At 40.7% G+C, this 24,513-nt stretch overlaps 1 protein-coding gene and 1 long non-coding RNA gene across 3 annotated transcripts in view; both read right to left on the bottom strand.

Moving 5' to 3' along the window:
- Positions 1–24,513, bottom strand: part of UST (uronyl 2-sulfotransferase) — a gene marked incomplete at its 3' end in the record, with an annotated part of 164,199 nt that overhangs the window by 108,462 nt on the left and 31,224 nt on the right. The window lies entirely within an intron of this gene.
- The window catches only part of LOC308193379, a 31,061-nt gene continuing 28,766 nt past the window's right edge, over positions 22,219–24,513 (bottom strand). Inside the window, exon 2 of the long non-coding RNA XR_013949585.1 lies at positions 22,219–24,448. This is a non-coding gene — a long non-coding RNA (uncharacterized lncRNA). The remainder of the gene's footprint in view (positions 24,449–24,513) is intronic.

Raw genomic sequence — 24,513 nt, 5'->3', positions numbered from 1 at the left:
TCATAACCACAGAAGACAAGATTAATTGCAATCCTGGAAAAACATCTTAAAAAAAAAAAAGAAAAGAAAAGAAAAAAAGACTGGAGAGTACGGGAAGAGGTGGTAAACGGGCTTATGTATGAACTGAAGATCCTTTGATAGTAACTGAAACACAATCACTCCATTTGAACAATTTAGATATCATATGGAAAGAAATGGTCAGAGATGAAGGGAGAAAGCCAACATGGAAAATATGGCATTTTTACTATTTTCCTGGAGCAGGTTTTTCCCTTGGTGGGGATCACAAGAAGTGGTCTAAGGGAACTGGGATGCAGTTACTGCCAAATTTATCATGTCTTCTGAAAACACCACTTTGTTCTCTTCATTTGGTCACTGCCTCAAATTTCTACTAGCCAATGTAATGTTTCTTGGCATACCATCTACAAAATAAATGAAAGTGCCAATGACTACTCAGAAGAGGATTAGTTCTGCTCTGCTTTCAGCCAAAAGTTATTTAAACAAGAATCTGAAAAGCCACTCACAATCAAAATCAGTTCATGGCTCCCCAGTGCCAATCGTCAATTATACTACACATTTTCCTCACTTTCTCTTTTCTTTCCACCATGAAAAATTTCCCAGGATGGGAAAGACTGTGGGGGCTCCACCAGTAGGAGCGTTAATTTGATCAGGATGCCTGTGGCCGGCAGCAGGTACCAAGACCAGCCAGGACTGCCAGAAACAACAGACTGAAGGTGCCGGGGTTGTTCTCAGCCCTCTGCGTTTTATAGGTCTCTCTATTTTTTTTCAAGGGAGCAGTGGACATCCTCAGAAATCTTGTGGATTTTTACACATCTGAAATAATATGACATTCTTAGTCATCATTTCCTGGAGCCCTTTATGGATCAAAGGCAGGAAGAGGGATATGGACTACAACTTGAAAACCAGGAGCTTAGCAGTGTGATGTTGCCCAGCTCAGATGTAATATAGAAAGAAAACCCTCTGATTGCTGAGGTCAGCAGAGCTGTACCAGCCTCAACAGAGGGATTTTTTTCACAGGTGTGCAGAAAAGATTAACATAGTAAAACCCTATTGACCAGCCTGCACTGCGATACACAGTGATTCACTGCAATTTCTTCCATTATACATAAAAGGTCCTGTACCTACAAGTGGTTTCCTCAGCATAAGACTAACACCTGTCAAAATTTTCATTTTGAAAATGGAAAAATGTACAGTATTATTTTTTAAAGCATTCTGAAATACATTTTTCTGCTTCCTTTCTTGCCTTTCAAAACCTCTTAGTTATTTCTCATTTTTTTAAAGTCATAAATACCCCCAAAATAACCCCAAAGCCACATATTAAACTAATTCCATGTCACCGCATGCAATGAACCTGAAAGATGACTAAAATACCTGTTTGGCTTTACTTCCCAGTCACTGAACCCTGGAAATTTCATTAAGATATAATTCAGATTTGTTTACCTGCAAGTTTGCTCTAACACAAAGAGGAGAGAAACCAGCGCATTCAAGTACAGTTTTTGAAAACTTACTTGTAATTCAACATATGTAATGTATATAAGAATACTACTATTATATGGACACAGAGGGTTTAAATAACTGCAGGTTCTAAAGTAATGCAGAACATATATCAAAGAAAGATTCTAAGGGAAGAAAAATACCTTTATATATATATATGAAAAATATACATTATATATATTTTATACACACGCATATATAAATACTGACTTTCTTTATACTTACAAGCTTGTCCAAATCTATTACTGCTTATACGTTTCCCTTTTAATATAATCAGGCTAGGGAGTTAAATTGTTCCGTAGATCAATTTCTTAGGAAAAACGTCCATACCAATTGTATTTGTTACATTCCAACATACTGAATGTATAATTACAATAAATAAAAGAAGAAAATCAAAACTTTCAGTGATTTCATTCAAATAACAAACCAAATTTCTAATATGCCCAAATTTATCCAAATTGTGTGAACTACAGTAAGCACTGTGATGGAAATAGGGCAATCCCAGACATGAGAACAGGCTGGGAGAAGAACTCACTGAGAGCAGCCCTGCAGAGAAGGACCTGGGGGTTCTGGTGGATGAAAAGCTTGACATGAGCCAGCAGTGCGTGCCTGCAGCCCAGAAGGCCAACTGAACCCTGGGCTGCATCAACAGAGGGATGGCCAGCAGGTGGAGGGAGGTGACTGCCCCCCTCTGCTCTGCCCTTGTGAGGCCCCACCTGGAGTGCTGCATCCAGGGCTGGGGTCCCCAACACAAGAAGGATGTTGATGTGTTAGAACAGGTCCAGAGGAGGACCACAAAGATGATCAAAGGGCTGGAGCACCTCTCCTATGAAGGGAGGCTGAGAGAGCTGGGGATGTTCAGCCTACAGAAGGCTCTGGGGGGACCTCATTGCAGCTTTTCAGTACTTAAAGGTAATTTATAAAAAAAAAAGAAAAAAAAAAGGAGAGTGACTCTTTGCTCAATCAGACAATGACAGGACTTGGTTGGGGGGAATGGTTGTAAACCAAAAGAGGGGAGATTTAGATTAGAGATTAGGAAGAAATTCTTCACTCAGAGGGTGGTGAGGCACTGGCACAGGTTGCCCAGAGAAGCTGTGGATGCCCAGTCCCTGGAGGTGTTCAAGGCCAGGTTAGATGTGGCCCTGAGTGACCTGATCTGGTGGGTGGTGTCCCTGCCTATGGCAGGGGGGTTGGAACTAGATGATCTATGAGGTCCCTTCCAACCTGAGCCACTCTATGATATGATTCTATGAAATATCACAGACATTGGTTTATTTGTGATATTACTAATGTTTTTTTTGTTTTGTTTTGTTTTTAACTTTGCTTCTACACTCTTATGAGACAAACTTTCCAGTCTATACTTCTACAAGATGAAAGTCACAGTTTAATGAACAACTAGAAATGCTGTCCAGATGAAATGGAATCCGAATATTCAATAATGACAACTCTTGGCTATAACTGGTCTCAAATAAGGAGAAAAATCCTTCCATCTTACAAACTAACAAAGACAGAACCAGCCAGTTTGAAATAAAAGTTCAAAATCTTCCTATTACTAGCCATATCATCATGTATTCTTCCCGTGTACAGACCAAGCACTGGAATATTTTGCTCTGAGACTCTTTCTGAGAGACCTTTCCTAACCTGCACGTGCAGCAGAGATGCAGGCAGGGCAGGGGAAAGTGCACACTACACACAGCCCTCCTCCTGCAAAGAAAGGAGACTCCAGAAGGCAAAACAGCTCTGAATTGTGTGGTTAAGCTTTGTTTCAACATGCCTGCGACAGAAAGGCAACAAACCTTTCCACTGCAAATGTACAGGCACGCGTTCCATTTTACTGTTTGTTTTGTCAATACGCTGCTTTACTACCATTGGAGGCAGAGAGAAGAAAACAAAATAAAATCAAGTAAGAAAAACAGCTATTTTCCTGTGCTCAAGACAGTGTAGAAAAAAAACCCTAACATCCAACAAAAGGAGGTGCCATTAAGCAAAACTATTTCAATGTTACTTGAACGCGTTTCTCTATGAGAACAAAGACTGCTGTCTATCCCCACTGCCAGGTAGCTCTTTGCTAACTGCATTTCAAAGCTGCATTAATCTGTTCTTCATCTTCACTCTGTTTTTCAGCTGGTTCTCAAATTCTGCTTTCTGATATCACACAGCAAGTGAACACTGATTAAATAAGAGGTTTTTCTTTTCAGAGAAGATTTTTACCCTGCTTTCTGTCACAATGTGTGCCAGGTATTTTGCAATGACTTTTGTTTACTTCTCTATTTCTTTAGCAAAGATTCACCACCACAAAAAGGCAGAGTAAATTCTCTATATAAATACAGTACTGTACTCCCCTGTGTCCTTCAGGGAGTCCTTCTGAAAAAATTGTCCTCGCTAGGCCACTGCAAACCATGCTGTTCAAAATTTGAGGGGCAAGCTGAGACTGACTGCTGAAGTGCCACCCATTCAAATCACACAGACAGAAAGACTGGCCCCCGACTTTATTTCCTAACTGGCTAACATGAGAATAACAGTGGAAGCTGTGTCAAATTACTGTGGCTGAATACAAAAACGATTTGCGTCGCATAGAAACTGTCAAGTTTCTCTGCAAGAGAGTAGTTAGAAACATGACATTCTGAAATGAGGTAGACTTAAAGAAATTCACGTTGCATGCTTGGGAAACTGCCAGCAGTCTGCACTAACCACTATCTTTGAGAATTCACAGAAAAGGAATGAGTGAAAGACAATCCTCTGAAAACAGATATCAAAACTCTTAAACTGAAAGGATTAAGCACAGAAAGATGTTGCAGTAAATTGTGAGGATTGGCCATCACCAGGGATATTTAGGAGCAGATCAAGCAGGCACTGCCAGGAATGACACAGGCATCACCATGCTGCTTAGATCAAACATAATACTCTAGATCCCATTCCAGCCTTACTTCTTAATTTTTTTTTAATCAAACAAAATTTCCCTGGGTGTTGTACTGTGTCCTATCATTCAATATTTTCATTCATTTATTGAAAAATGCAGTACACAGTACTGGTATTAAATTCGGTAACCATACCAAACAAAGAGATTTGACACCAGAGGAACTCTGGGACATCGTATTAAGTTTATGTGGCAAAGTTTGGGAAGCAGGGGTCTATTGGAGTGGCCTCTATGAGAAGAGCCCAGCAGCTGCCCCATGTCAGACCAGAGCCAGCTCCCGCTAGCTCCAAAAACGGACCCACTGCTAGCCACAGCTGAACCCATCAGGGATGCTGGTTGGGCCTCTGGGAGAGGCAGATTTAAGAACAAGGGAAAAAAACTGCTGCACAACAGCAGCTGGGAGTACAGCAGGAGGGCAGGAGGTGCTCCAGGCACGCAACAGCAGTTCCCCTGCGGCCTGTGGAGAGGCCCCTGGTGGAGCAGGCTGTCCCCCTGCAGCCCATGGGTCCCACATGGAGCAGATCTCCACGCTGCAACCCATGGACCCCACGGGGAGCAGGGGCAGAGAGGGACCGTGAGGGAGCAGCGGAGTCGAAGCAGCGCTAGGGACTGAGCGCAGCCCCCATTCCCTGTTCCCCTGTGCTGCTCAGGGGGAGGAGGTAGAAGAGGGTATACGGGGGGCGAAGGTGTATGGGGGGGAGAAAGCGTTTTTATTTTGCTTTAAGTTTCTCACTGATCTAATCTGCTAGTGATAGGCACTACATTATATTAATCTCCCTACGCTGAGTCAATTTTGCCCATGACAATGATCGCTGAGTGATCTCCCTGTCCTTATCTTAAGCCCTGAGCCCCTTCCATGACATTTTCTCCCTCTTTCCTCTGAGGAGGGGGAGTGAGAGAGTGGTTGTGTAGGAGGGTAAAATCACCACAGACAGAGTCAAAAAGATCTCGATCATTCAATGAAACGGCCTGAAAACACTAGATGCAACTCAGTAACAACAACTATAAAAATTTCAACTCAGGTAAGAGCGACGTCTTCAAAAAAGCAGAATGGGAAACAATGGGGAAATTGCAGAAAAGAAGAGCACAGGGAGAGATGATGGGAAATGAATACCAATTTGCTTCCTTTGGATTTCTTTGAGTACTCTGTGAAAACTTTTCAGAAAGATCCTTCCATTCATCCTTCCATTCCAGCTGAATGTCCAGTGATACTTTCACTAGCTTGGCAAAAACTCCATTTTAACTAATCTTCTTAGGATTAAGCCTTAAAAGCCTGTTTCCCTCCTCCTCCAGAGTGAGAGATTCACACGAGGATATTTTAAGACCATTTGCCTTCATCAGAGTTTTTTTTTTTTTTTTTTTGCTGTTATCTGCAGAATGCATGACACAGAGAAAGAAACTTTGTTGGACAAAAGATGCTGACAGAGTCAGGACACATCAAATTCAGGGAATTTCCAAATGCACATCTGAAGTTTGGGACGGCAATTCCACAGATCAACTTTCTCTCTACAAGACTCTCCTTACCAAAGTGACGACAATTTAAAGATGGGCGTGATGGCTGGACAATGGACATAATGATGAAGCTTCAATGAAGACCCTGTCAAGTGCGACACCTCTTATTCTCACTTCACTCTGCCATTCAGACTGCAAACTCCAGGGAATCTGTATCGACCAGACACCTTCTCAGATGATACCATTCTCAAGAGTTTCCTATTACATCAGTACCAGACATCAGCTCTGGTCTTTTGCATGACGTTTTTCCAGAGACAAGGATTTTATTTGCTTAGTTAAACTTATGCCAACTTGCAAGTTTTATTCCTGTTCATTGCGTTTATGCAGATATTTTCAGATATTTTTTTCTCTCTGTTCCCCCTGCACAGGCAATCTTGGAAACCAGCAAGTCAATGAATTTTGGAAAACGCCCAGCTGGCAAGTCACCATTTTTTCAAGGAAGATTTTTATTACTGTTATTATTATTAAGCACTATGCAGCAAATGCTGTCCAGAATGGGTTGTTTGTTGGGTGTTTGGTTTGAAGTTCCTGTCCCGGGAGGCACATTTCCAAGAACTGCTCGGGGCTGCGGTCTGACCCCAGCGGCATCTTCCTAGCGGAGAAGAAATGAACGTGCTTCACAGATAATTGATTGCATAAAGCTCTAAAGAATTATTCATATTTTTATCATACTAAAAGCAGATGAGTTTTTGTGCATATGCTTTTCACAACATCCCTCAGGTCATATGGTTGCTATGACTTTGTCACACATCGTTACAGACGCAGCTGCATTTAGGATAATGGACCCCCCATCTGAGGAAGGTGTGCAGGATCAAGATATGTGTCTCTACAGTCTTCTGCTTTCTTCACAGTCAGGCTCCCTTTCTATCTGATCTTAAAAAGTACTACTGAAAACAGAAGAAGATACTTCTGCTTTTTTATTTAAAAAAAAATAAAGCCTGTCTCCTTTTCTTCTCCTCTATCATTTTTTTTTGTGCCATTAGGAGATCACTGTAAAACTCTTCCCTACACTAATATACCTTTTGGAAAGCAAAAGCACTCCACAGAACTGCCTTCATGTTGCTTTCCTCTGTGAAGAAAACATGAAAAAAAACATACAAGTTGTTTAACTATTATTAGTTTCCCTTCCTCAAAAGGTTTAACAAGCATAAAACACTGAAGTAGCATTTCTTGCCAAAGTCTGTTAGAAGCCTACAACTGCAAAACAGAATATATAAGTAGGCCAGATAAGGAACATACCGTACTTAAATGAACTATTTCTTCTTTATGACACATTAGCATAAAGTTTTATTAATCTCTATTACAAAAAATACTGAAATGTCAGATGGTTTTCTAGACTTCAATATGATTTAATGTAAATATTTTCCATTACTATAAATGCTTTGGCCAAACTACTCAATTTTCACATTATCCAGCTACTGGCTTCAGTTCATGAAGACATTTTAACTCCTTTCTACCTGACTCAAACAAATGCACTTTAATGACAGAGAGACTTCTCAGTGTAAGTGTTCTGTATTTTAGGGACTTCTATGCAGAAATTGCATCTTTAAAAATAACAGGCAAGATTTAGCAATCATAGAGCATTGGACTTTGCTTAAACCTGCCTTTCCATTTGAGCACCCCTTCACCTCCTTCATATGCAAAAGGACAGGATTGACCCCATTCCTGCCATTCCAACCCCTTGCAATACATATCCCTCAAATTCAGTTTTCAGCCTTTACTGAAAAAAAAGTCATTTTTGCACATGGAACAAGCAACATAAAACTCAACATTTCTGAAATAATTCTCTCCTTCTATATCTATCTGTCCAGTATAAATGTCATGATTTAAAAAGCCGAGTTTTCCTGCCTTCAGCTTCACTTCTCATGATCTTAAGCAAGACGTACTCATTTTTGTACCAGTGCTTGATTTGCTAGATTGATTTGTAAACATTCTGTAAGGTGCTCTAATAATTCAATGAATTGCCACAAAACATTTTTGCTCTTCAAAATCTAATGTTGCCTTTATTACTGAAGTCTAAGATCCACATGGCATACACAAGACTTACATGTATGAAAAAGACAGTGTAACCCTCGTGACTTTCATGAACTCATAAAAAGCATACAGCAAAAAAATATAAGTATGTACTGGTGTTTTTTCCTAGATTGTGAACAAAAAAGATCTGGCCCTCAATTATTAAGCATTTAGTATACTTTGACTTTCAGAAGTTTAGGTAAAAACATGTGGAAGACAGTGGACATATGAACGGTGTTCAAATGTGTTGCTTAATTCCTGCAGCTTTAAGCTCTCTAATGACCAAAATAGTCTCCCAAAAATGTCAGCAATGCCAGGTTCTACATTAACATTCTTATGTTAAAAAAGGAACTATGCAGTGTCATAACAATGCAGTGTCATACAACCACACAAGTAGTCCAAGTTTCATTGACCTCAGCAGGATTTTTCAAAACGGCATTATTCCCTTTCATGCTCTCTACCTGTCCCAGAAACATTTGCTCTTTTATATGCTACTAAACACTTGCTCCTACTGGTGAGGAATTCAGCTCGATGAAGATGCTAAGAAGGTCTCAAATGCATTTTGACTCACTTGGATAACTGTTTGTTTATTTAGGACTGCTCTTGGTTGCTTTGACCGCACTTATGAACTCTGAGATGCAAACATTCACTCCTGGTAACAATTACCTAGGCGTGCTCTTTCTTTTTATATCATTTTCCTGTGTTTTATTTAGCTTTGAGAACCACATCAGGATGTCACAACTAAGACATGGTAGTTTAATAGATCTCTAACTGCCACTCACCAGCCCTCCTACAGACCATGATTCTTATAAGAGACATCTCAAAATACACAACAAACATCTGTGCTATGTAGGCTATCAACATATATTGGCCATTATCTAAATTTGGCTTCTCAGTGTACATATGCATTAAGAAAAGCTTTTTACTATATTTACATATAACTATATAAATATGTATCAGCAACGAACTCTGGTTTGCATGAATGGTTGGGAGACTCCTAACCAACAATGAAATTAGTTGTTTAAAAAAATAAAAGCAAAGGTATCAGTTCATACTGGCACTTACTACTGGACAATATAACACAGATGTATTATTGAATTATGTTCTTAGAGGGTGTATTATCACTAAGACATGCCTTCGCCTACTTTGTAAGGGTAATAGTGCTTTAATGCCAGAGCATTCATTATCGCAAAACTTTTACACTTCTGCTGAAAGGTGAGAAGAGGCTTATTGTTCTAATCATATAGCAGGCATAATGGCGTAATCCTGCAACATTTCACGGGGTCATTTCAATGACAGTATTTAATTTCTAGAAATTTGCATTGAGCTTGGCTGAGATACAGAATAAAGAAATTGAAGCATACTGAAATTAACATCCAGATACCTGAAAAAATGCAATTCTTCACCTTTCTACAATTCTACATAATTTTTACTGTTTTCCATAGAAAGAAGCTTGAAGAACCTCTAAAGTGAAGCTATGCTGCTGTTTAATATTATCTGCCAACTGCAGCACTTGCTAATATGAATGTACAAAATTCATGATTAACTCCAAAACATGACTTTTTTTCCTACAGCTGAGAAAATAAGAACGCAAAAAAATTACTTACACTAATATAATACATAAAAAGCATCTTCTCCCCTATTACGAAGTCTATAGAGTTATGCCTTTTTTGTGTATTAGAAGTTTAAACACTAACATATAACTACAACTTAGTTTCCTCTTATGTGCTGTTTCCTTAAATGAAAATATTCCTAAGGCGAGCTCATCCCAATCTCATCCATTAATTTTCTTACAGCTTTTTCTTTCGTCATGCGGGATTTCTCTCCCTTTACAGCAGAGGTTCTGTAAGTACACTAAATCTGAAGTTAAATTACTGCATTGTTCCATCAGCAGCAAATTGCAAAACTCAGTTCTCCAAAGTGAGCCCTATTTAGCACGACTGGAGGTCCTTACCCTGGAGATGTATAACAGAACAGTTTTCACATAGGTACCATAGAAACTAAATCAAATCTCATCCCATTTATTGATGGGTTCTTTGCTTAAAGGTTTTGCCTTTTTAATGCTTAAGTTTTAAAGCTAACAGCGTGAAAGCGGCCATTTTCAGAGGGTAGATGCTCAGAATTTTCTGAAGCCAGGTACACATGCTGGCAAATTACCTACGAGCCAAAGAAGCTAGCATCTCCAGGTAGAAAAAATGGTCTGCAGTGTAAAGGACATAAGAATAAACAGACAAATACGTGGATGGTACCTGCAGTACTGATATTAGTCACTCATGGACAGCTTAACACCTCTGTGGATTGTTCTGACCTCTGATCCAAAGACAGAGGATACTTTTGAAGAATATCGAACTCTGATTTAGAAGAACTCTTGTGGGAAATGAATTCTATTTCTGGTAACATCTAAAAATCAGTATAAGGCCAACATCAAATTTGTTTTGATCTGAATGCAGCCTTAAGTGAGTGCACTCGACTGCACTGCCCTGCCACAGCAGGGGTCACGCTCGGTCTGCTACCTTGCTATGAAGGTAAATAACCTTTGGCCAGTGGCTGCAGCAGATTGCTTAATGCTCCAGCATCTTAGGCCTGACAAAGCTCTAGGCACTGGGACACGTCAGGGCTTTTTGGCATTATTTTCCTTTCTGGTCTTCAAGAATTCATCCCAGGCTTCCTACCATAAGTCATCATGTTCCAGGTCTTGATGTCCTTATGGATCCACTATGATCCACTATCAGCAGCTCTCATGCTATGGTCAGCCAGAATGTCAGCTCCTCAGCTCCCCTGCCTCCAAACAAAATACAGCTGTGAAAATACATCCTCTCAGTGGCTGTTGCAATTTTATGCAAGCCATTTTAAAGGTCTCCACTGTTTTCTTCTTGTTTCCCACAGCAGTTTCCACTGTATTACATTATTTACCAACGAAGAGCTTTCCAGAACTTATTTTTGTCAAACAGTAAGAAAGAATGTAATTCCCCTAGCTGCCTCCTCGAAAACAGTACATTACTTTTTTACTCAAATTAAACTAGGAATTAAGAAAAAAAAATCATCCTGAGACAGACTCTTGGCACTGCAAATAAAATAAGCCAATCTGTTGAAAATTAGGAAGTTGAAAATGGGACGTTAAGGAGGTAAAAGAAGGGGGTAGAAACCTTGACAAAATGCTGTGGTACTGGGATTACTAATATTCGTATTTCGGAATTCGACGGTGTATTTACTCAGCTCAGGCTGTAACGTGTGTTCACAGCCAAGGCATAAGCAGTAAAGTGTTTCGGATGACTCAGCTGGGCCCAGAGCTCCTGCTCTGATGCCAGGCAGTTTCCCTCCCTTTGCAATCCTTCCCTATAGCCGGACAGAACTGTGTTTCCTCTGACATCTCTAACAAGAATTGCTTTTCTTCCGAGCCATCTTAAAATCCAGATCATTGCTCGAGATGTTTTGTAAGAGCCCTTACAGAAGGGAATCGATCTAAAAGCCCTGTGAAGGGTTACTTTACTCTGACATGTTCATACAGCGCCCAACACTCACTAACTTCATAATTAATTAAAGCACATCAAGCTTCCAGCACCACTAAGAGATTTGTATTCATCTGTTTAATTCCAGGACTTTATATATACTCTTGTACTTTTTCCTGTTTCTTTGGGATGTAAACAAGCATCGTATCCAGCTCTGGAGAATCCCTGCAATATGCTGCCATTTTAGTTCATGGAAAATTAAAGGAAAAGGCATAAATACGGTGCTGTCTGTTGGAAAATGTGGTGAGTAAACACAAATAGGATTTTGCACAGGCGGCTGACTATACGAGGCTCCTATAAAACTATAGCATTTTACAACAGCCTTACAAGACTTAGACTCCCACATACCACAGTGGATGGAAAGTGGGGAAGTTGGGTCTCTTTTGTTTGCTTTCTAAAACAAACGGCCTGGCAAATGAGTCACAGCGGGAAACTAGGGTGCGCACACACCAGAAATAAAATTAAAAAATCTGCACAACACACAAAGCATTCTGCCCAAAGCTTCACAGCAGAACTGGGAAGGCCAGCTTTGCCCTCAAAAATCCTTTTTGGCTTTGTTGCTTCTCTCCTTCCCCCTCATCCACTCATTTAGAAGGCTGCCTTTATCACAAAGGAATCACAGATTATTCTACATATAATTTCCAGGGGTAGAAAAGTAACTTCGTACTTGATTTATCATGTTGTATTAAGCTACTATATTTCTGCTGGGGCTGGGAAGGATGCCAGCATGCTCAGCATACCCTCTTCCGCCACCTCCAGTCGAGTAAAAGATTTCAAGACCTTCTGCTTGTTTCCAGCACTAACTGTGGTTTTGATAGTATTCTCCAGTATAGTATTTTGATGGTATTCTTCATTTACATAACGCAGTTAACTAACAGGATACATTTTTACCATGTATTCTCATGGCACTCGCTGAATGTTTAGTCACATTTTAAGTACCACGACTGAAAGCTATTAACAAACAGAAGTCATCCCTTATGAATTCCCTGGGAGAAGAAAAAACAAACAAACAGAAACAAGGATATCACACCTCGTCAGTGACATTGCAAAATCTTAGCCCTACACTGCAACCTCCTGGGTTGACTGGGCAGCTTAGCCAACCCCTGGCAGAGCCCAGAGCCCATGCAAAATGCCAGCCTTACTTCAAGGGATCGGGTCAGGTCTTTGACCACCTTCAGCATCACCGCTGAACCTGGAACTGTTACCAGCAAACAGCTGGACCACTTCTTTTAAGTTAAACGTCCACAGTGCCTGAGAGACAGTTTTCGCAACTGCCAGCATTCACAGCTCCTGGGTCTTGGTTTATACTGTAAAAACATTCAGTTACTGCAAGAACTAGCAAGGAGAAAGGACACTACTGATGAGCCCCAGGAAATCTGGAGCAAAGCGTTAAGCATCAGGTGAGGCAGGTCCCTCTCCTCTTTTATCAAAAGTGGATTGGCAAACAAATACTAGTAAGCCGAAGAGTTGTTAAGGAGTTTAGGGACTTTGCTGTTTCCTCAGCTTGGAGATTCAACAGACTCGAGCTAAGACATTGACTGACATCGGTATCATTGCTGGGACTATGGCAGACCAAGCAGAAGAAGTGAATAAGTTGTATCATCACATTGGACTATGGTGTTCTAGCCACAAACAAAGAAAAAAAAAGAACAAAACCCACCACTACTGCCATTTACCTAGGGATTCCCTACACCCACTTCTCAACCATTCTAGAGGACAGATACTCAAGTCATTAGAACCCAAATGAACTTTTAAAACAATTTTTGCTAGAAGCCATCTCTTGGCTATGCAAAATTGTTTCTCTGCTTAAAGAACAACTCTGCACGAACCTGAGTTGTTGTATATAAGATGGACATTTATGATACTGCACATTCCATGTCATATTCCAAAAACGTTAACACAAAAATACCAGACAGACAAGGCACCCTTCCCAAAGCATGCGTGCATCCGTAAGTGCACAAGCAGTTTCCACATACACACAAAAAAGCAACTTTGAAACTTCAAGAACTTCAAGTACTCTGTGTGACATTTTTAGATCCAGCAACGGCTTCGCACTGCTAGAACAGGACAGCAATATCAGAAGTAATTAGAGTAGGTTGGGAAATGTGATTTCATAGTATAGCTAAGATCTAGGAATAATTTACTCATTCAAAGATCACAAAGGGGAAAGTAGTTTTACTCCTCCCAGCCACTCACCAATATCCTGGAGGAGCTAAGGTTTCTGTTAAAACGATCACAGAGGAACAGGCGTTTTACAGTTTCAGAAATTGTTTTCAATACAGAAATAAATGAAGGCAGTTCACACTTTTCAGGAAACTCATAAAGGCAGCACAGAAATGTCAGAAGCCCAGTTCGGATGTCTTCAGTGATTAGAAATTTCTGCCATTGCAAATGGAAGAATACCATCACCTCTAACATAACACTGTTTTCACACAGCTGAAATTATACTCTTTTTTATTTCTTTGCAATCTGGCATACAACCTGTTTTTGACTTGACGTCTGTTTTTAGCATGCTAGTTAGTACTTAGAACATTATGCAGTTTTTGTGTTTTGGACTATTTTTCTGCAAAGATGCCAGCTCCACATTTTTTCCAAAACTGACCTGGTATTTACTGTCAATCTGATTTTTCTAGATTGTTCTGACACACATCTGTGCCCTTTCCAGCTTTTACAATATCTTTACTTCAGAATCATCTGCAAATATAATCAAAACGTTAACTCTGCACTTCTTGAGCACTAATGCAGATGTTAAACGAAACGAGAGTACTGATCCTTAATAGATACCTTCTTCAACACGTACATATGCTGTTAGAGCTTAACACTGCACTACGTGAAAAGTATTATAATCATTGCTGTTAATCTCATCAATTAACAATATATATGCTAATAGAGAGTGCGGGTTAGATGAAGGAAAGAGACTTAGCTTCTGTACATCATCATCAGTTTTCTGTTTAGAATTTTAGTGATGCACTCTAGCTCAGCTTACATGGTACAAAACTGCGTCCAGCCACCAGCAGCATCCTCAGCACCACAGGAGGCTCACACAACCAGCACATGGTCATGCTCTGCCTTCTGCAAGCCTGCCCCGAGGGATACCTGGACGCAAATTCCCAGTGCAGCTCCTGCTCGTGCAGCTGCAGCTTTGGGGTTTGAGTCACAGCTCTGCCACCTCTACTCCTCAGCATGAAACCAAGCTGCACGTGGAGCCAGCCCAGGTTGCCTTACTGTCCTCCCTACCCACCTACCACATTACTCAACGTCACTACAGTAAGCAACAACAAGGTTCCCCTTCTGAACTCTCCAGATTTGATGTGAAGGAAGTTAATAAAACCTACTGAGACTTACTAGAAACATGACAACCATGCCCAGGACACTGCTGGGAATTTACTCACTACCATCTTAGAGAAAAATCAGCTCATACAATAAGCAAAAGGCTTTTGACTACAACCTCTGAGCCACTTGAGCAAGGCCACTGGCACAAGCACACAGCAGCCACACGCTGCTTCCTCTGCGCACCGTGCAAAGCACTCAAATGTTAATGGCTCCGATAAGAAAAACTTCAGGGCTGCCAGCACTAAACACCATGACATCTATAAACTTGAATTAGTTTATGATTGAATCATTAACTACAGCTTCAAATGTTCCAAAACTACAACGTGGCACGTATGAAATTATTCACTGGGACACAATTCTTTACTGTGTTCTAGTTTCTAGCAGCCCTGAATTGAAATCGTGCAGTTTGAAAGCAGGACCCATGACAAGCTGGTTGCTTTTGAGACTTCTGGCTAAGTGTTAAAACTAGAAAGGTGAAACAGGAATTAAAGCTGTTTTGAGACAATTTTTTTTTCCTCCCTTTGCTTCTATGGAAATCAGACCTTATCTGCTTTCTCTTGCTACTGCTGTTTTGAGAAAAAACTCAAATACATGAACACTTTCATTTAACCTCTTGCTTTTACTTTAGCAGAAATTCCAGTTCTGCATAATAGGTTAAAAATAATGATAAAAACAACACTTCTGGTGTGCCAAGAGCATCCCATACCGAACAGTGGTAGAGCTGTGCTACTGCTGATTTGGCTGCTGCTGAACCCCCTCCTGACTCTGTGATTCACCTGATTGGCAACAATGGAAAAAAAAGCATGGAGAGTGCAAACATTCAAAGCAACAGCTGAATAACCCACTACTCATCAGTGATTTTTTTTAATTAAAACAGATTAACAACACTAGGCAAGCCTAGCTCTTCCACTACACTCCATCATATGTTTACGTTTCCCATACACATGTCAACTGTGACACTTCTGCATCTCCTTCAGCTGTTAGCAATGTAGTTTTAATGTAATAATAATGAAGAAAAGCTCCAAACCACAACCCAAAACACGCAGTAAATAGGAATGACAGCTTCCCTCAAGTGCTACAGATACATTTCACTTACGATACAAACCAAACTAAGCTTTCTGAGAGTCTCTTGCTGAAATCCATGGCATACATACAGTGTGAGTCAGGTGGGCATTGACTGAACCTTACAGTCTCACAGTTTTTGAATCGCCACCTCCCTCAGTGCAGGAATCCAAGCCCCCAGCGGAGCTGAGTGACCGCGCTCCCCTTGCAGGGCCTGTTGCCGTTGCCATCGCCACCGGCAGCTCCTGCGCGAGCTGAGCCAGGCCCCGGCCGACACCCCCATGGGAGCATTCTGCAAGCGTGGCCACAAGGAAACCTAGTGCAAGGCCACCACGGAAACACTCATGTTCCCCATATCCACAGGCATCCAGCAGGAATTTCTGCCTCCCACAGAGGCCCTGCAGTCCTACACCAACCCTCAGACCTGTGGCCACGGTAAATTTGCCACGGCCACACAGGCAGCCACAGTGATGTTTAATCTGAGAAAGGCTGTCCAGTGGAACAAGGCTACTTGCTGGTTGAACATGAGCCAGCAGTGTGCTCAGGTGGCCAAGAATGCCAATGGCATCCTGGCTTGTATCAGAAATAGCATGGCCAGCAGCACGAGGGAAGTGATTGTCCCTCTGTACTCTGCTCTGGTGAGGCTGCACCTCGAGTACTGCGTTCAGCTTTGGGCCCCACAGTACAAGAAGGAACCTGAGTTGCTGCAACGTGTTCAGAAAAGAGCAATGGAGCTGGTAAAAGGGACTGGAAAACAAGACATATGAGGAGTAGCTGAGGGCACTGGGGTTGTTTAGTGTGGAAGAGGCGAGGGCAGACCTCATCGCTCCCTACAACCACCTGTAATGAGGTTGGACTAAGGTGGGTGCTAGACTCTTTTCTTAGGTGAGAAGTAATAGGATGTGAGGAAACAGTCTCAAGTTGTGTCAGGGGATGTTTAGATTAGATGTCAGGAAGAATTTCTTCACAGAGAAGAGTGGTTAGTCGTTGGAACAGGCTGCCCAGGGAAGTGGTAGAGTCGCCTTCCCTGGAGGTATTTAATAGATGTGTGGATATGGCTTAATGGTGGAAAGGGTAGTGTTAGGTCGTGGTTGGACTTGATGATCTTACGGGTCTTTTCCAACCTAAATGATTATACGATATTCACTGCTAGCACAGGCCAAGGTACACGTGCAACTGGAGAGCATCAGCAAGCACATGATCCATAGGCACAACAGCTGCTGGAGTCACAGAGCAGTCAACAAAACCAGATGGGTAAATTCAGTTGCTGGACAGGTTTGAGCAGGAGGTAAAATGTCCGCTGTCTATACTAGAAGTGACTACTTTGGTCAAATTTTCCCCCAAGTACAAAATGGACTGACAGGAAAATCAGAACACAAGTGAGTCCTACGAGCTTGTCTTCATCCTACTACCATCAGCCAAAATTGGAATTTTTCCAATTTTATGATTTAGTCCATGAGGGAGCAGAGGACTGCTGCCCACACATAGGGCAGAAGAATCATCCTGCCTGAACCGCAGCTGACTTCATTTGCACACCTAAAGGTTTCAGAAATCTGACTGATTTTTTTTCCTGTTGTCTAGAAAACAAAGAATACTCAGTTTGTGACCCCCTACAGACACTTTCACTGAGCTGAGCTGCTCAGAGGCGTACCTGCTGCAGACATGAGAGTGAAGGCCAGTCTGCAGCAGAACTGTGTTGCTCCATCCTATCCTATCCTATCCGCCATTATCTGCCTCACATGTGACCAGTGGCACTTGATGAAGCTGAGAGCAGCCTGCCACCCTGATATAAGACAAAAAGAAATTAATTTCCTCCCTGCTCCTCCTTGCACCTATTTTTCAGCTTTTCTACTTGCTCTCTTTGACGTCCATCACTGCCACTTTCAATCTATCAATACATGTCTTCCTGACACGTGTATCAATACATGTCCTTACAGTTACACTGTGCTGCCCAGGGACTGCCTAGGTGGGCACAGGAGACTGCCTGCTCTTTCTGACCTTCCCCCAGTTGACAACAGAACACCTAATTGAAAAGGGTGAATGCTTTTCATGAAAATGGTTGAAAGAAACATCACTAACGTTTTACCTATCTGTATTTTAACTGTCTGCAGCTCCACATGGCAGTATTACAACTTAACGCACTCACTTTTGCTCACCTCCTTCACCCCTGCAAAGCCATTATTTCCACAACATGGTATCATTTCTGCCATAAAGCTATGTTATGAAGAAGATTTAAATGTTAATTTTTACAAATGACATTTCTATAATCTGAAGACTGCAGAATGTGTGAACAACTTTCAGCGTTTCCCTTCTAAACTTTTATGTAAAAACAGTGAACATTTATTCTGAAACAGATTCTCAAACTAGACATGGAAATTGCAGCTGGAAATGCACCTTTTTTTTTTTTTTTACTAAGCAGAAAAATAGGAAAGCAAGACAACACATGCAGACAACAGTGTGATATTGTGCTATCCAGAGGGTTTACAGTACATGTAAAAAACCATAATCATACAGTAAGAAACAAAAGAAATTAAAATTAAAAACCACTTTTTGTTGAACCAAAGAGTATCCTATTTTTGTGTTTAATTGAATGTCCTCCAACCAAGACATCTGAATTCAATTAACAGAAGTTTTGTTACGGGGTTTGCGTTTTTGTTTTGTTTTTTAAAATACTAAAAAATTAACTATGTGATCTCATTTTTGTTGAATGACAGCATCACGGGACAGAAAAAGCACAATCCAAGTTTTTCAAAAAAATTGTGTGCAAAAGAAACATGGAATGTGACCACATTGCAGTAGTGCAGGGGTATGTGCCGTAGTCATGCTGTTATACTAATTCATATGTTCTGAATTTCAGATGTAGTTGTTTTTCCTCAAAGTCTTGAGCATACAGCTAATTTGTTCCCAGGTGCCTCTTTGCAACGACTTTTCTTCAGAAAAGGATAGATTACAGTTCAGTTTGTTCCTGGTAAAATAAAGGCCACTCAAATAAATCAGGAAACTTGAAAAATGCATGTAATTAAGAGTTATGTTTTGCCTAGTATTTTCAAATATCATTTCACAGTTGATATGCAGAGATCGATACACAGAAAGTTCTGATGCAACAACACAGAAGTAGTCAGTAGCTTCTTTCTGCTGTCATTTGTGACTATTTGGGTTTCTCTGGAAGCATAACCCTGGCGTCAACTGTCCAATTTTCACTTGGAGAATGTCTCATATGCAAACCTACAGGCTGGAACTGACCTGCAGGATTGAAGGTGTAAATGACCATCCAAACTTCCCCTCCAAAACCTGCCACGATCACGAGCACAGAGCATCACTGCTCACCCAGGAAGCCTGGGACAGAGTACCACTGTTACAAGACATCAAGGAGCAGAGTTGTCCACCAGGGCTGCGAGCACGTGCACTGAAAGGTGCAAAATCTTGAACATTCACAAAAACCCACAGCAGTATTGCACACAGCACATGGGAGGAAGATGGAATACTCTCGCTAAAACACATTAAATTGGAGACACACCGTTATTGCCAATGAGGGACAGCAGTAGCTTGTGGGGGGGGATACTAGATGCTGATCCAGTCAAGCCAGTCAATACAGATAAAATACCTACTTAGGGTATTTTCAGACACTGATTAGTTCATTAACAGATCACAATGGACTCTTCCCCCAGTCTCTTTGTGGGTGGCTACCCTGACTGATAGGTGTTAGCACGTTGCATCCTCTTCCACATACAGAGGTGTCTCAGGCTGTTCTGCATTTCACAGGAGCCATGACTACTCTCTTCTTATAAAAACCACCTTATTCTCCTTTCTGATGTCTAACCAAAATTTATTGAAATATTTGTTTGTATCTGATCCACCTTTCTTTCCAGAAATATTTGTTCAAAAACAAGAGACAAGACAGAAGTTCAGAATTCAGCAAGCACCCAGGGTAAGAGCAACAAGCCTTGCAACACTGTCCACGTGAATACTTTCCTTTGCACAGCTTGAACCCATTAGCTTCTTTTGCTGTCTCTACACCATCCAATAAAAGTAAGTGAATCCAGTCCCATTTGTAATACCCCATTATTTAAATGTAAGCATTTATGCCTTTCCTCCAGATTTATAGAGAGAACTGTCTGTTGATTAATAAAGCTGGAGATCTAATAGGCTGACCAGCATATGGGAATGAAAGGCTGTGTTATTGAAAGGGTGGGGATGTGCAGCTTGTGACCTGTGAATCCTCTATGAAGTTGTAAATACAGCACCAAATCCACAATGAAGTAATCAAACCACATGACAATATAATAATGCCTATCAGCCATTGTAAGCCTGATATTAATTTTAAGGTATTAATTTTTCTCCAAAATAGCAAACGTTGGTTTCAGAATAAACAGATTTAAAACCTGAGAAACTACTTCATGCTTTCTGTAAGCTCAGCACGCACACTCAAATCAGAGTGTCAAGCCCTGTTCTACAGAACATAAATAACTTCCATGTAAAATAGGGAAGAGACATGACAGCATTTGTTTTGAGGTGCCTCTGTGAGAAGCAACTGACATCTCAAAGTTTATAAAATCGTTTCCATGCCTCAGGTCACACAGTTTCAAATGACAAAAATACTTCTTTCCAAATTGTTACCTACCACATCTGACTAAACTGCATGCATACAAGAATGAGTATGTTTGTTTTTCTAAAACCATTCCATATATAAAATTAGCTTGCTTAGTGACATGCTGATGGTAAGCCCAAGCAAAAAGCACTTTTCTGGTTTATCTTGGAACAGATTACCAGCGTGCAGCTCACACAGGTAATGCTGTGCGTGGTACTCCTGACATGTGAAAGCCTAGGACCAACTGTAACAGAGAGGAAGAGCAGCTGGGTTTATTCCCCTATTACAGAGGACTAATCTCCTACTTTTCCTGCAATTTTACAGTAAGGAAAGAATCATCACTCAACATTTACAGTCCTGTTGTTGAAAACATTAAGAAGAGTAGTACAAAAGGCTCAGCTACCATTACGAGAGAAGACTGACTGCCATCCATGTGAATGGAGCCCAAGCATCGCAAGACCAATACAGAAATATGGTACTAATACTGATGTTGATATTTGGTACTCTTTTAGAATTGTTTGGAAAGATTACGTGTTTTGGGGAAGTATATGATATTAGCTGGACATCTGCTCTTAAACTACAGGAATTCATGCACTTCGCTTGCTGTTTTCCAACTTCACCTTCCCAGGAGGTCAAACTCCAAATTCAATCCAACGCTAAACCTCTCGCTGTGTTCTACGAAAAGCCCAACACAGAGCTCCAAGAAAAGCATGAGCATCAAAGCCTTCTCCTGGCACATCTGAAGATTTCCCAGGAGCAGCTATGATTGTTTAACTGGTCTTTGGCTCTGCTTCTCGGATGGGCCTGCTGCACTCCCGCTGTCAGCCGCGAGACCTGGCTCACTCGTGGAGCCCGAAGGCAGCCCTCGCCTGCTGGCTGCGCTCTGCAGAGCCTCTGCCAGCCTCCCTGGCTCCCACTGCCTCCTCCTCAGCCTGCTTCCTCTCTCTGCTGATATCTGCAAAACGCAACTGGCTCTTCCAGACCTTGTCTCTGTGAAGCATCTTCTTTGCCCGTGCCCAGGCACCCTCCCGAATCATATTTTGTCTGCAAACTTTCTTCCTCCCTTGCTGTCAAAAGGGAGGATGATCTTGGGGGGGGGGGAACCATGTGGGAGAAAAAAACAGATGGGAAACTATTCTTGTTGCATAAATTTACTTAGCAAAATGAAAACTCACACGTCGTGTTTGGACAGTTCATGGGGAATTCATTTTCAGCAAAACTTTGTAGGTCTGCTGGCGACTGAAAGTTTGCTAGAGCCCAGGAGTGCTCCTCTCTCCTTGGCTTGCACACAAGCTACTTGTTCAAGGCTGTGTCATGAGTAAGCTATTATCCACAGTTGTTTAGTAATACCAAGCCTCACAGCTCCTGTATTTTGTAAAGGGACAAATATCCAGCTCAAGCACAAAACGTTTAACCCTTGGGCAAAGTATGTAAAATGAGCACACAGCAGAAAATGCCGCATAAAGTTCAGATTCCTTCCTGAAAGCGAAAAGAATTTCCCTTTGCTCCCCTTCCAGATGCCAGAAGAAATTATCCTTATATCATCGTCCTGTACAACAGGTTAGAGAAGTTTACCCCTCAATTACTGCCCAGCTCTCCCCTGTAGTGGAGTACTTACGGAGTATTTACTTGCCCACCCTCAGTGAGAGCTGCCACTTTTGAAGGCAGAACCAAAGAATTTGATACTGCTCAAAGCAGCTCAAGTCGATTTTGACAAAGACTGTTGCAGCCAGTTTTATTTCAAAACTAAAGTGCCGTGATTATTATTATTATTATTTTTTTAAAGACTTGTTTTTGAAGTGTTGAGTATTTCAACCCTGGCATTCACCAAAGAAGTCAGCAAAATGTTTCCACTTTTTTTCCAGAAAAGACACATCTGAGCCCTTGCCACAAGAAATGTTTTTGTCCTACATTTTTGATAACTTCCCAGAACATTTTCTCCTCCCTTCATTACATTTTTTGTTTTGTGTTTTGTTTTTTTTTCTCCCTTTTTCTCCATGGCTTCTACACAAACAGCACAGGAAAGCCAGAATGATTCTCAAAATGTGATTTTCAAAAAACTTGCTACTGATACTTTGTTGCAGCCAGATGCTCTGTGGCAGGTTTTTCTCTGTACATCTCTTAGGGCTGACCCCAGATTTCTCCACGTAATGAGATTATCATTGCTACATTCAATAAAAATTTATCTGATTTCAGCTTCCAGCTATTGCTTCCTGTTATAAGTTTCTCGTGTACTGTAATTTTCTCAGTATTTTTGCCCAGCAAAGGTACTTGACCAATGTAACCAAGTTATATCCCAGTCTTCTTTATGCTAAACCAATACTTACTGAGTTCGTATTGCAACATTTTTTTTCCAGCCCTCAAATCAATTTAGCAGCTTTTATTTTCCTGGTATTCTCTCCAATATATTTTTCCTTCTAAAAAATGTGGCTGTTCAAAATTACACTATGTACGGAGATAAATGTCTTCTAATTGTTTTTGTTTACTTGCATCAGAGCAAATTATTCCTTCTCACTACGGCACCAGCCTGAAGCGCATGCCAATATATTAGAGAAAGAACATTATATATAAAGCAAGCTTAACCTTGAATACTGACCTTCACAACTGAGCAATTTTATGTACATTAATATTTGCAAGGATTCTAAATCTAGATAGCAAACATTATACTACTTCTTACTGCTTACGCTAAAATTAAAAATACTGAAATATATAAAAATATCTGTGTAAACCAAAGCAAGTTTTACTCCTTCAGTTACTACGCTTGATACCAGCAATGCTAATGGATAAGAAAAAACAAGCTGGACAATGCCGCACACTAAATAGAGTTTACAAGTATTACTCGTCCAACTCATTTTCAGAATTAGTCTTTAAAAATTCTGTCTTTAACCTATGAATTAGGACTGATTTCTGGTTGGTCACAGACACAATATTTAGCATCAGATATTTTAATCAAAAATACAGCAGGTACCAACTGATTCTAAAGGGACCCCAGCATCTTATCTCTGGCAAATTATAATTTAAAGCTGCTATTTCATCAATTGCCATTGAACTAGACCTTAAGTTAGTCACTGTTATTAAATATTTCTGAAGTGAAACAGCATGTCTACATTAAAAAAAAAATGAAGTCTACAGCAACAGAAGTCAAAACATGACTGTCATTAAAATCTGTTATCATTTTTGGTCATCATACAGACATCATGTTTTGTAGGAAAACACTGTTGGCATTCCTGATATAGACTGGAAATGCCCTTTTTCCTCCATATAAAAGAAATAGTTTCCTGCAGAATTTCAAGGTCTTTGAAAAACCTTCAATTCTTCAATTTCTAGAGGAAATGTTTCCCTAGACACAGTCAAAACGGCTACAATGTTTTAAATCCCAAATAACTTTGTTATATTTATTTTTTTTGAGTATCCTGTAGATTTTTTTCTCCCTTTTTCCCATAAGTAGAAGCAGTTTCTTAAGCTGTTATGGTGACACAGACAGATGTACACAGATGTGCATCAGCACTTCCTTGCCTTCATCTTGGCTTAGGTGTTAAAATAAGGCAAAAACTACACTCAACTTCTGCCCTTTCAACACAAACAACACAGACAATGCCCAGAGAATTTTAAGAAGATTCTCAGCTCTTTCCATTCCCCCTTTGTATTTTGACTATCACAGATTTTATATTTTGGATTACTCATAAATACAAATCAAGCAAATCTCAACTAACAATTTAAAATCTCGATCTGTCCAAATGTTAACATACACCTCTGCAAGCACCAGTTCCTTCTTCCTCACTGATCTGCTGGCACAGCTTTAAATCATGACATTCTGCTAGTACCAGAAACAAGAAAAACACTTTTTTTCCAAAGGTCTCCAGTAGTTCTTTTTCACATTCCGTTTCCATTAGAAGTCCTTTCTTCAAAATAGCATTTCTTTGCTGCATCTGTTGAACCACCCTCATGCTGACAAGTCCTTCTCATAATAAATGATGAACATCATTAGAGCTGGCCATAAAGCTGGTGGGAAGCAAGGAAACACTTAAATGTATTCACGTCTAGATTTCACCAAAATATGACTGATG

This window comes from Anser brachyrhynchus (assembly GCF_964034855.1).
Source record: "Anser brachyrhynchus genome assembly, chromosome: 3".
Lineage (NCBI taxonomy): Eukaryota > Metazoa > Chordata > Aves > Anseriformes > Anatidae > Anser > Anser brachyrhynchus.
This window is presented reverse-complemented; position numbering and strand designations above follow the sequence as displayed.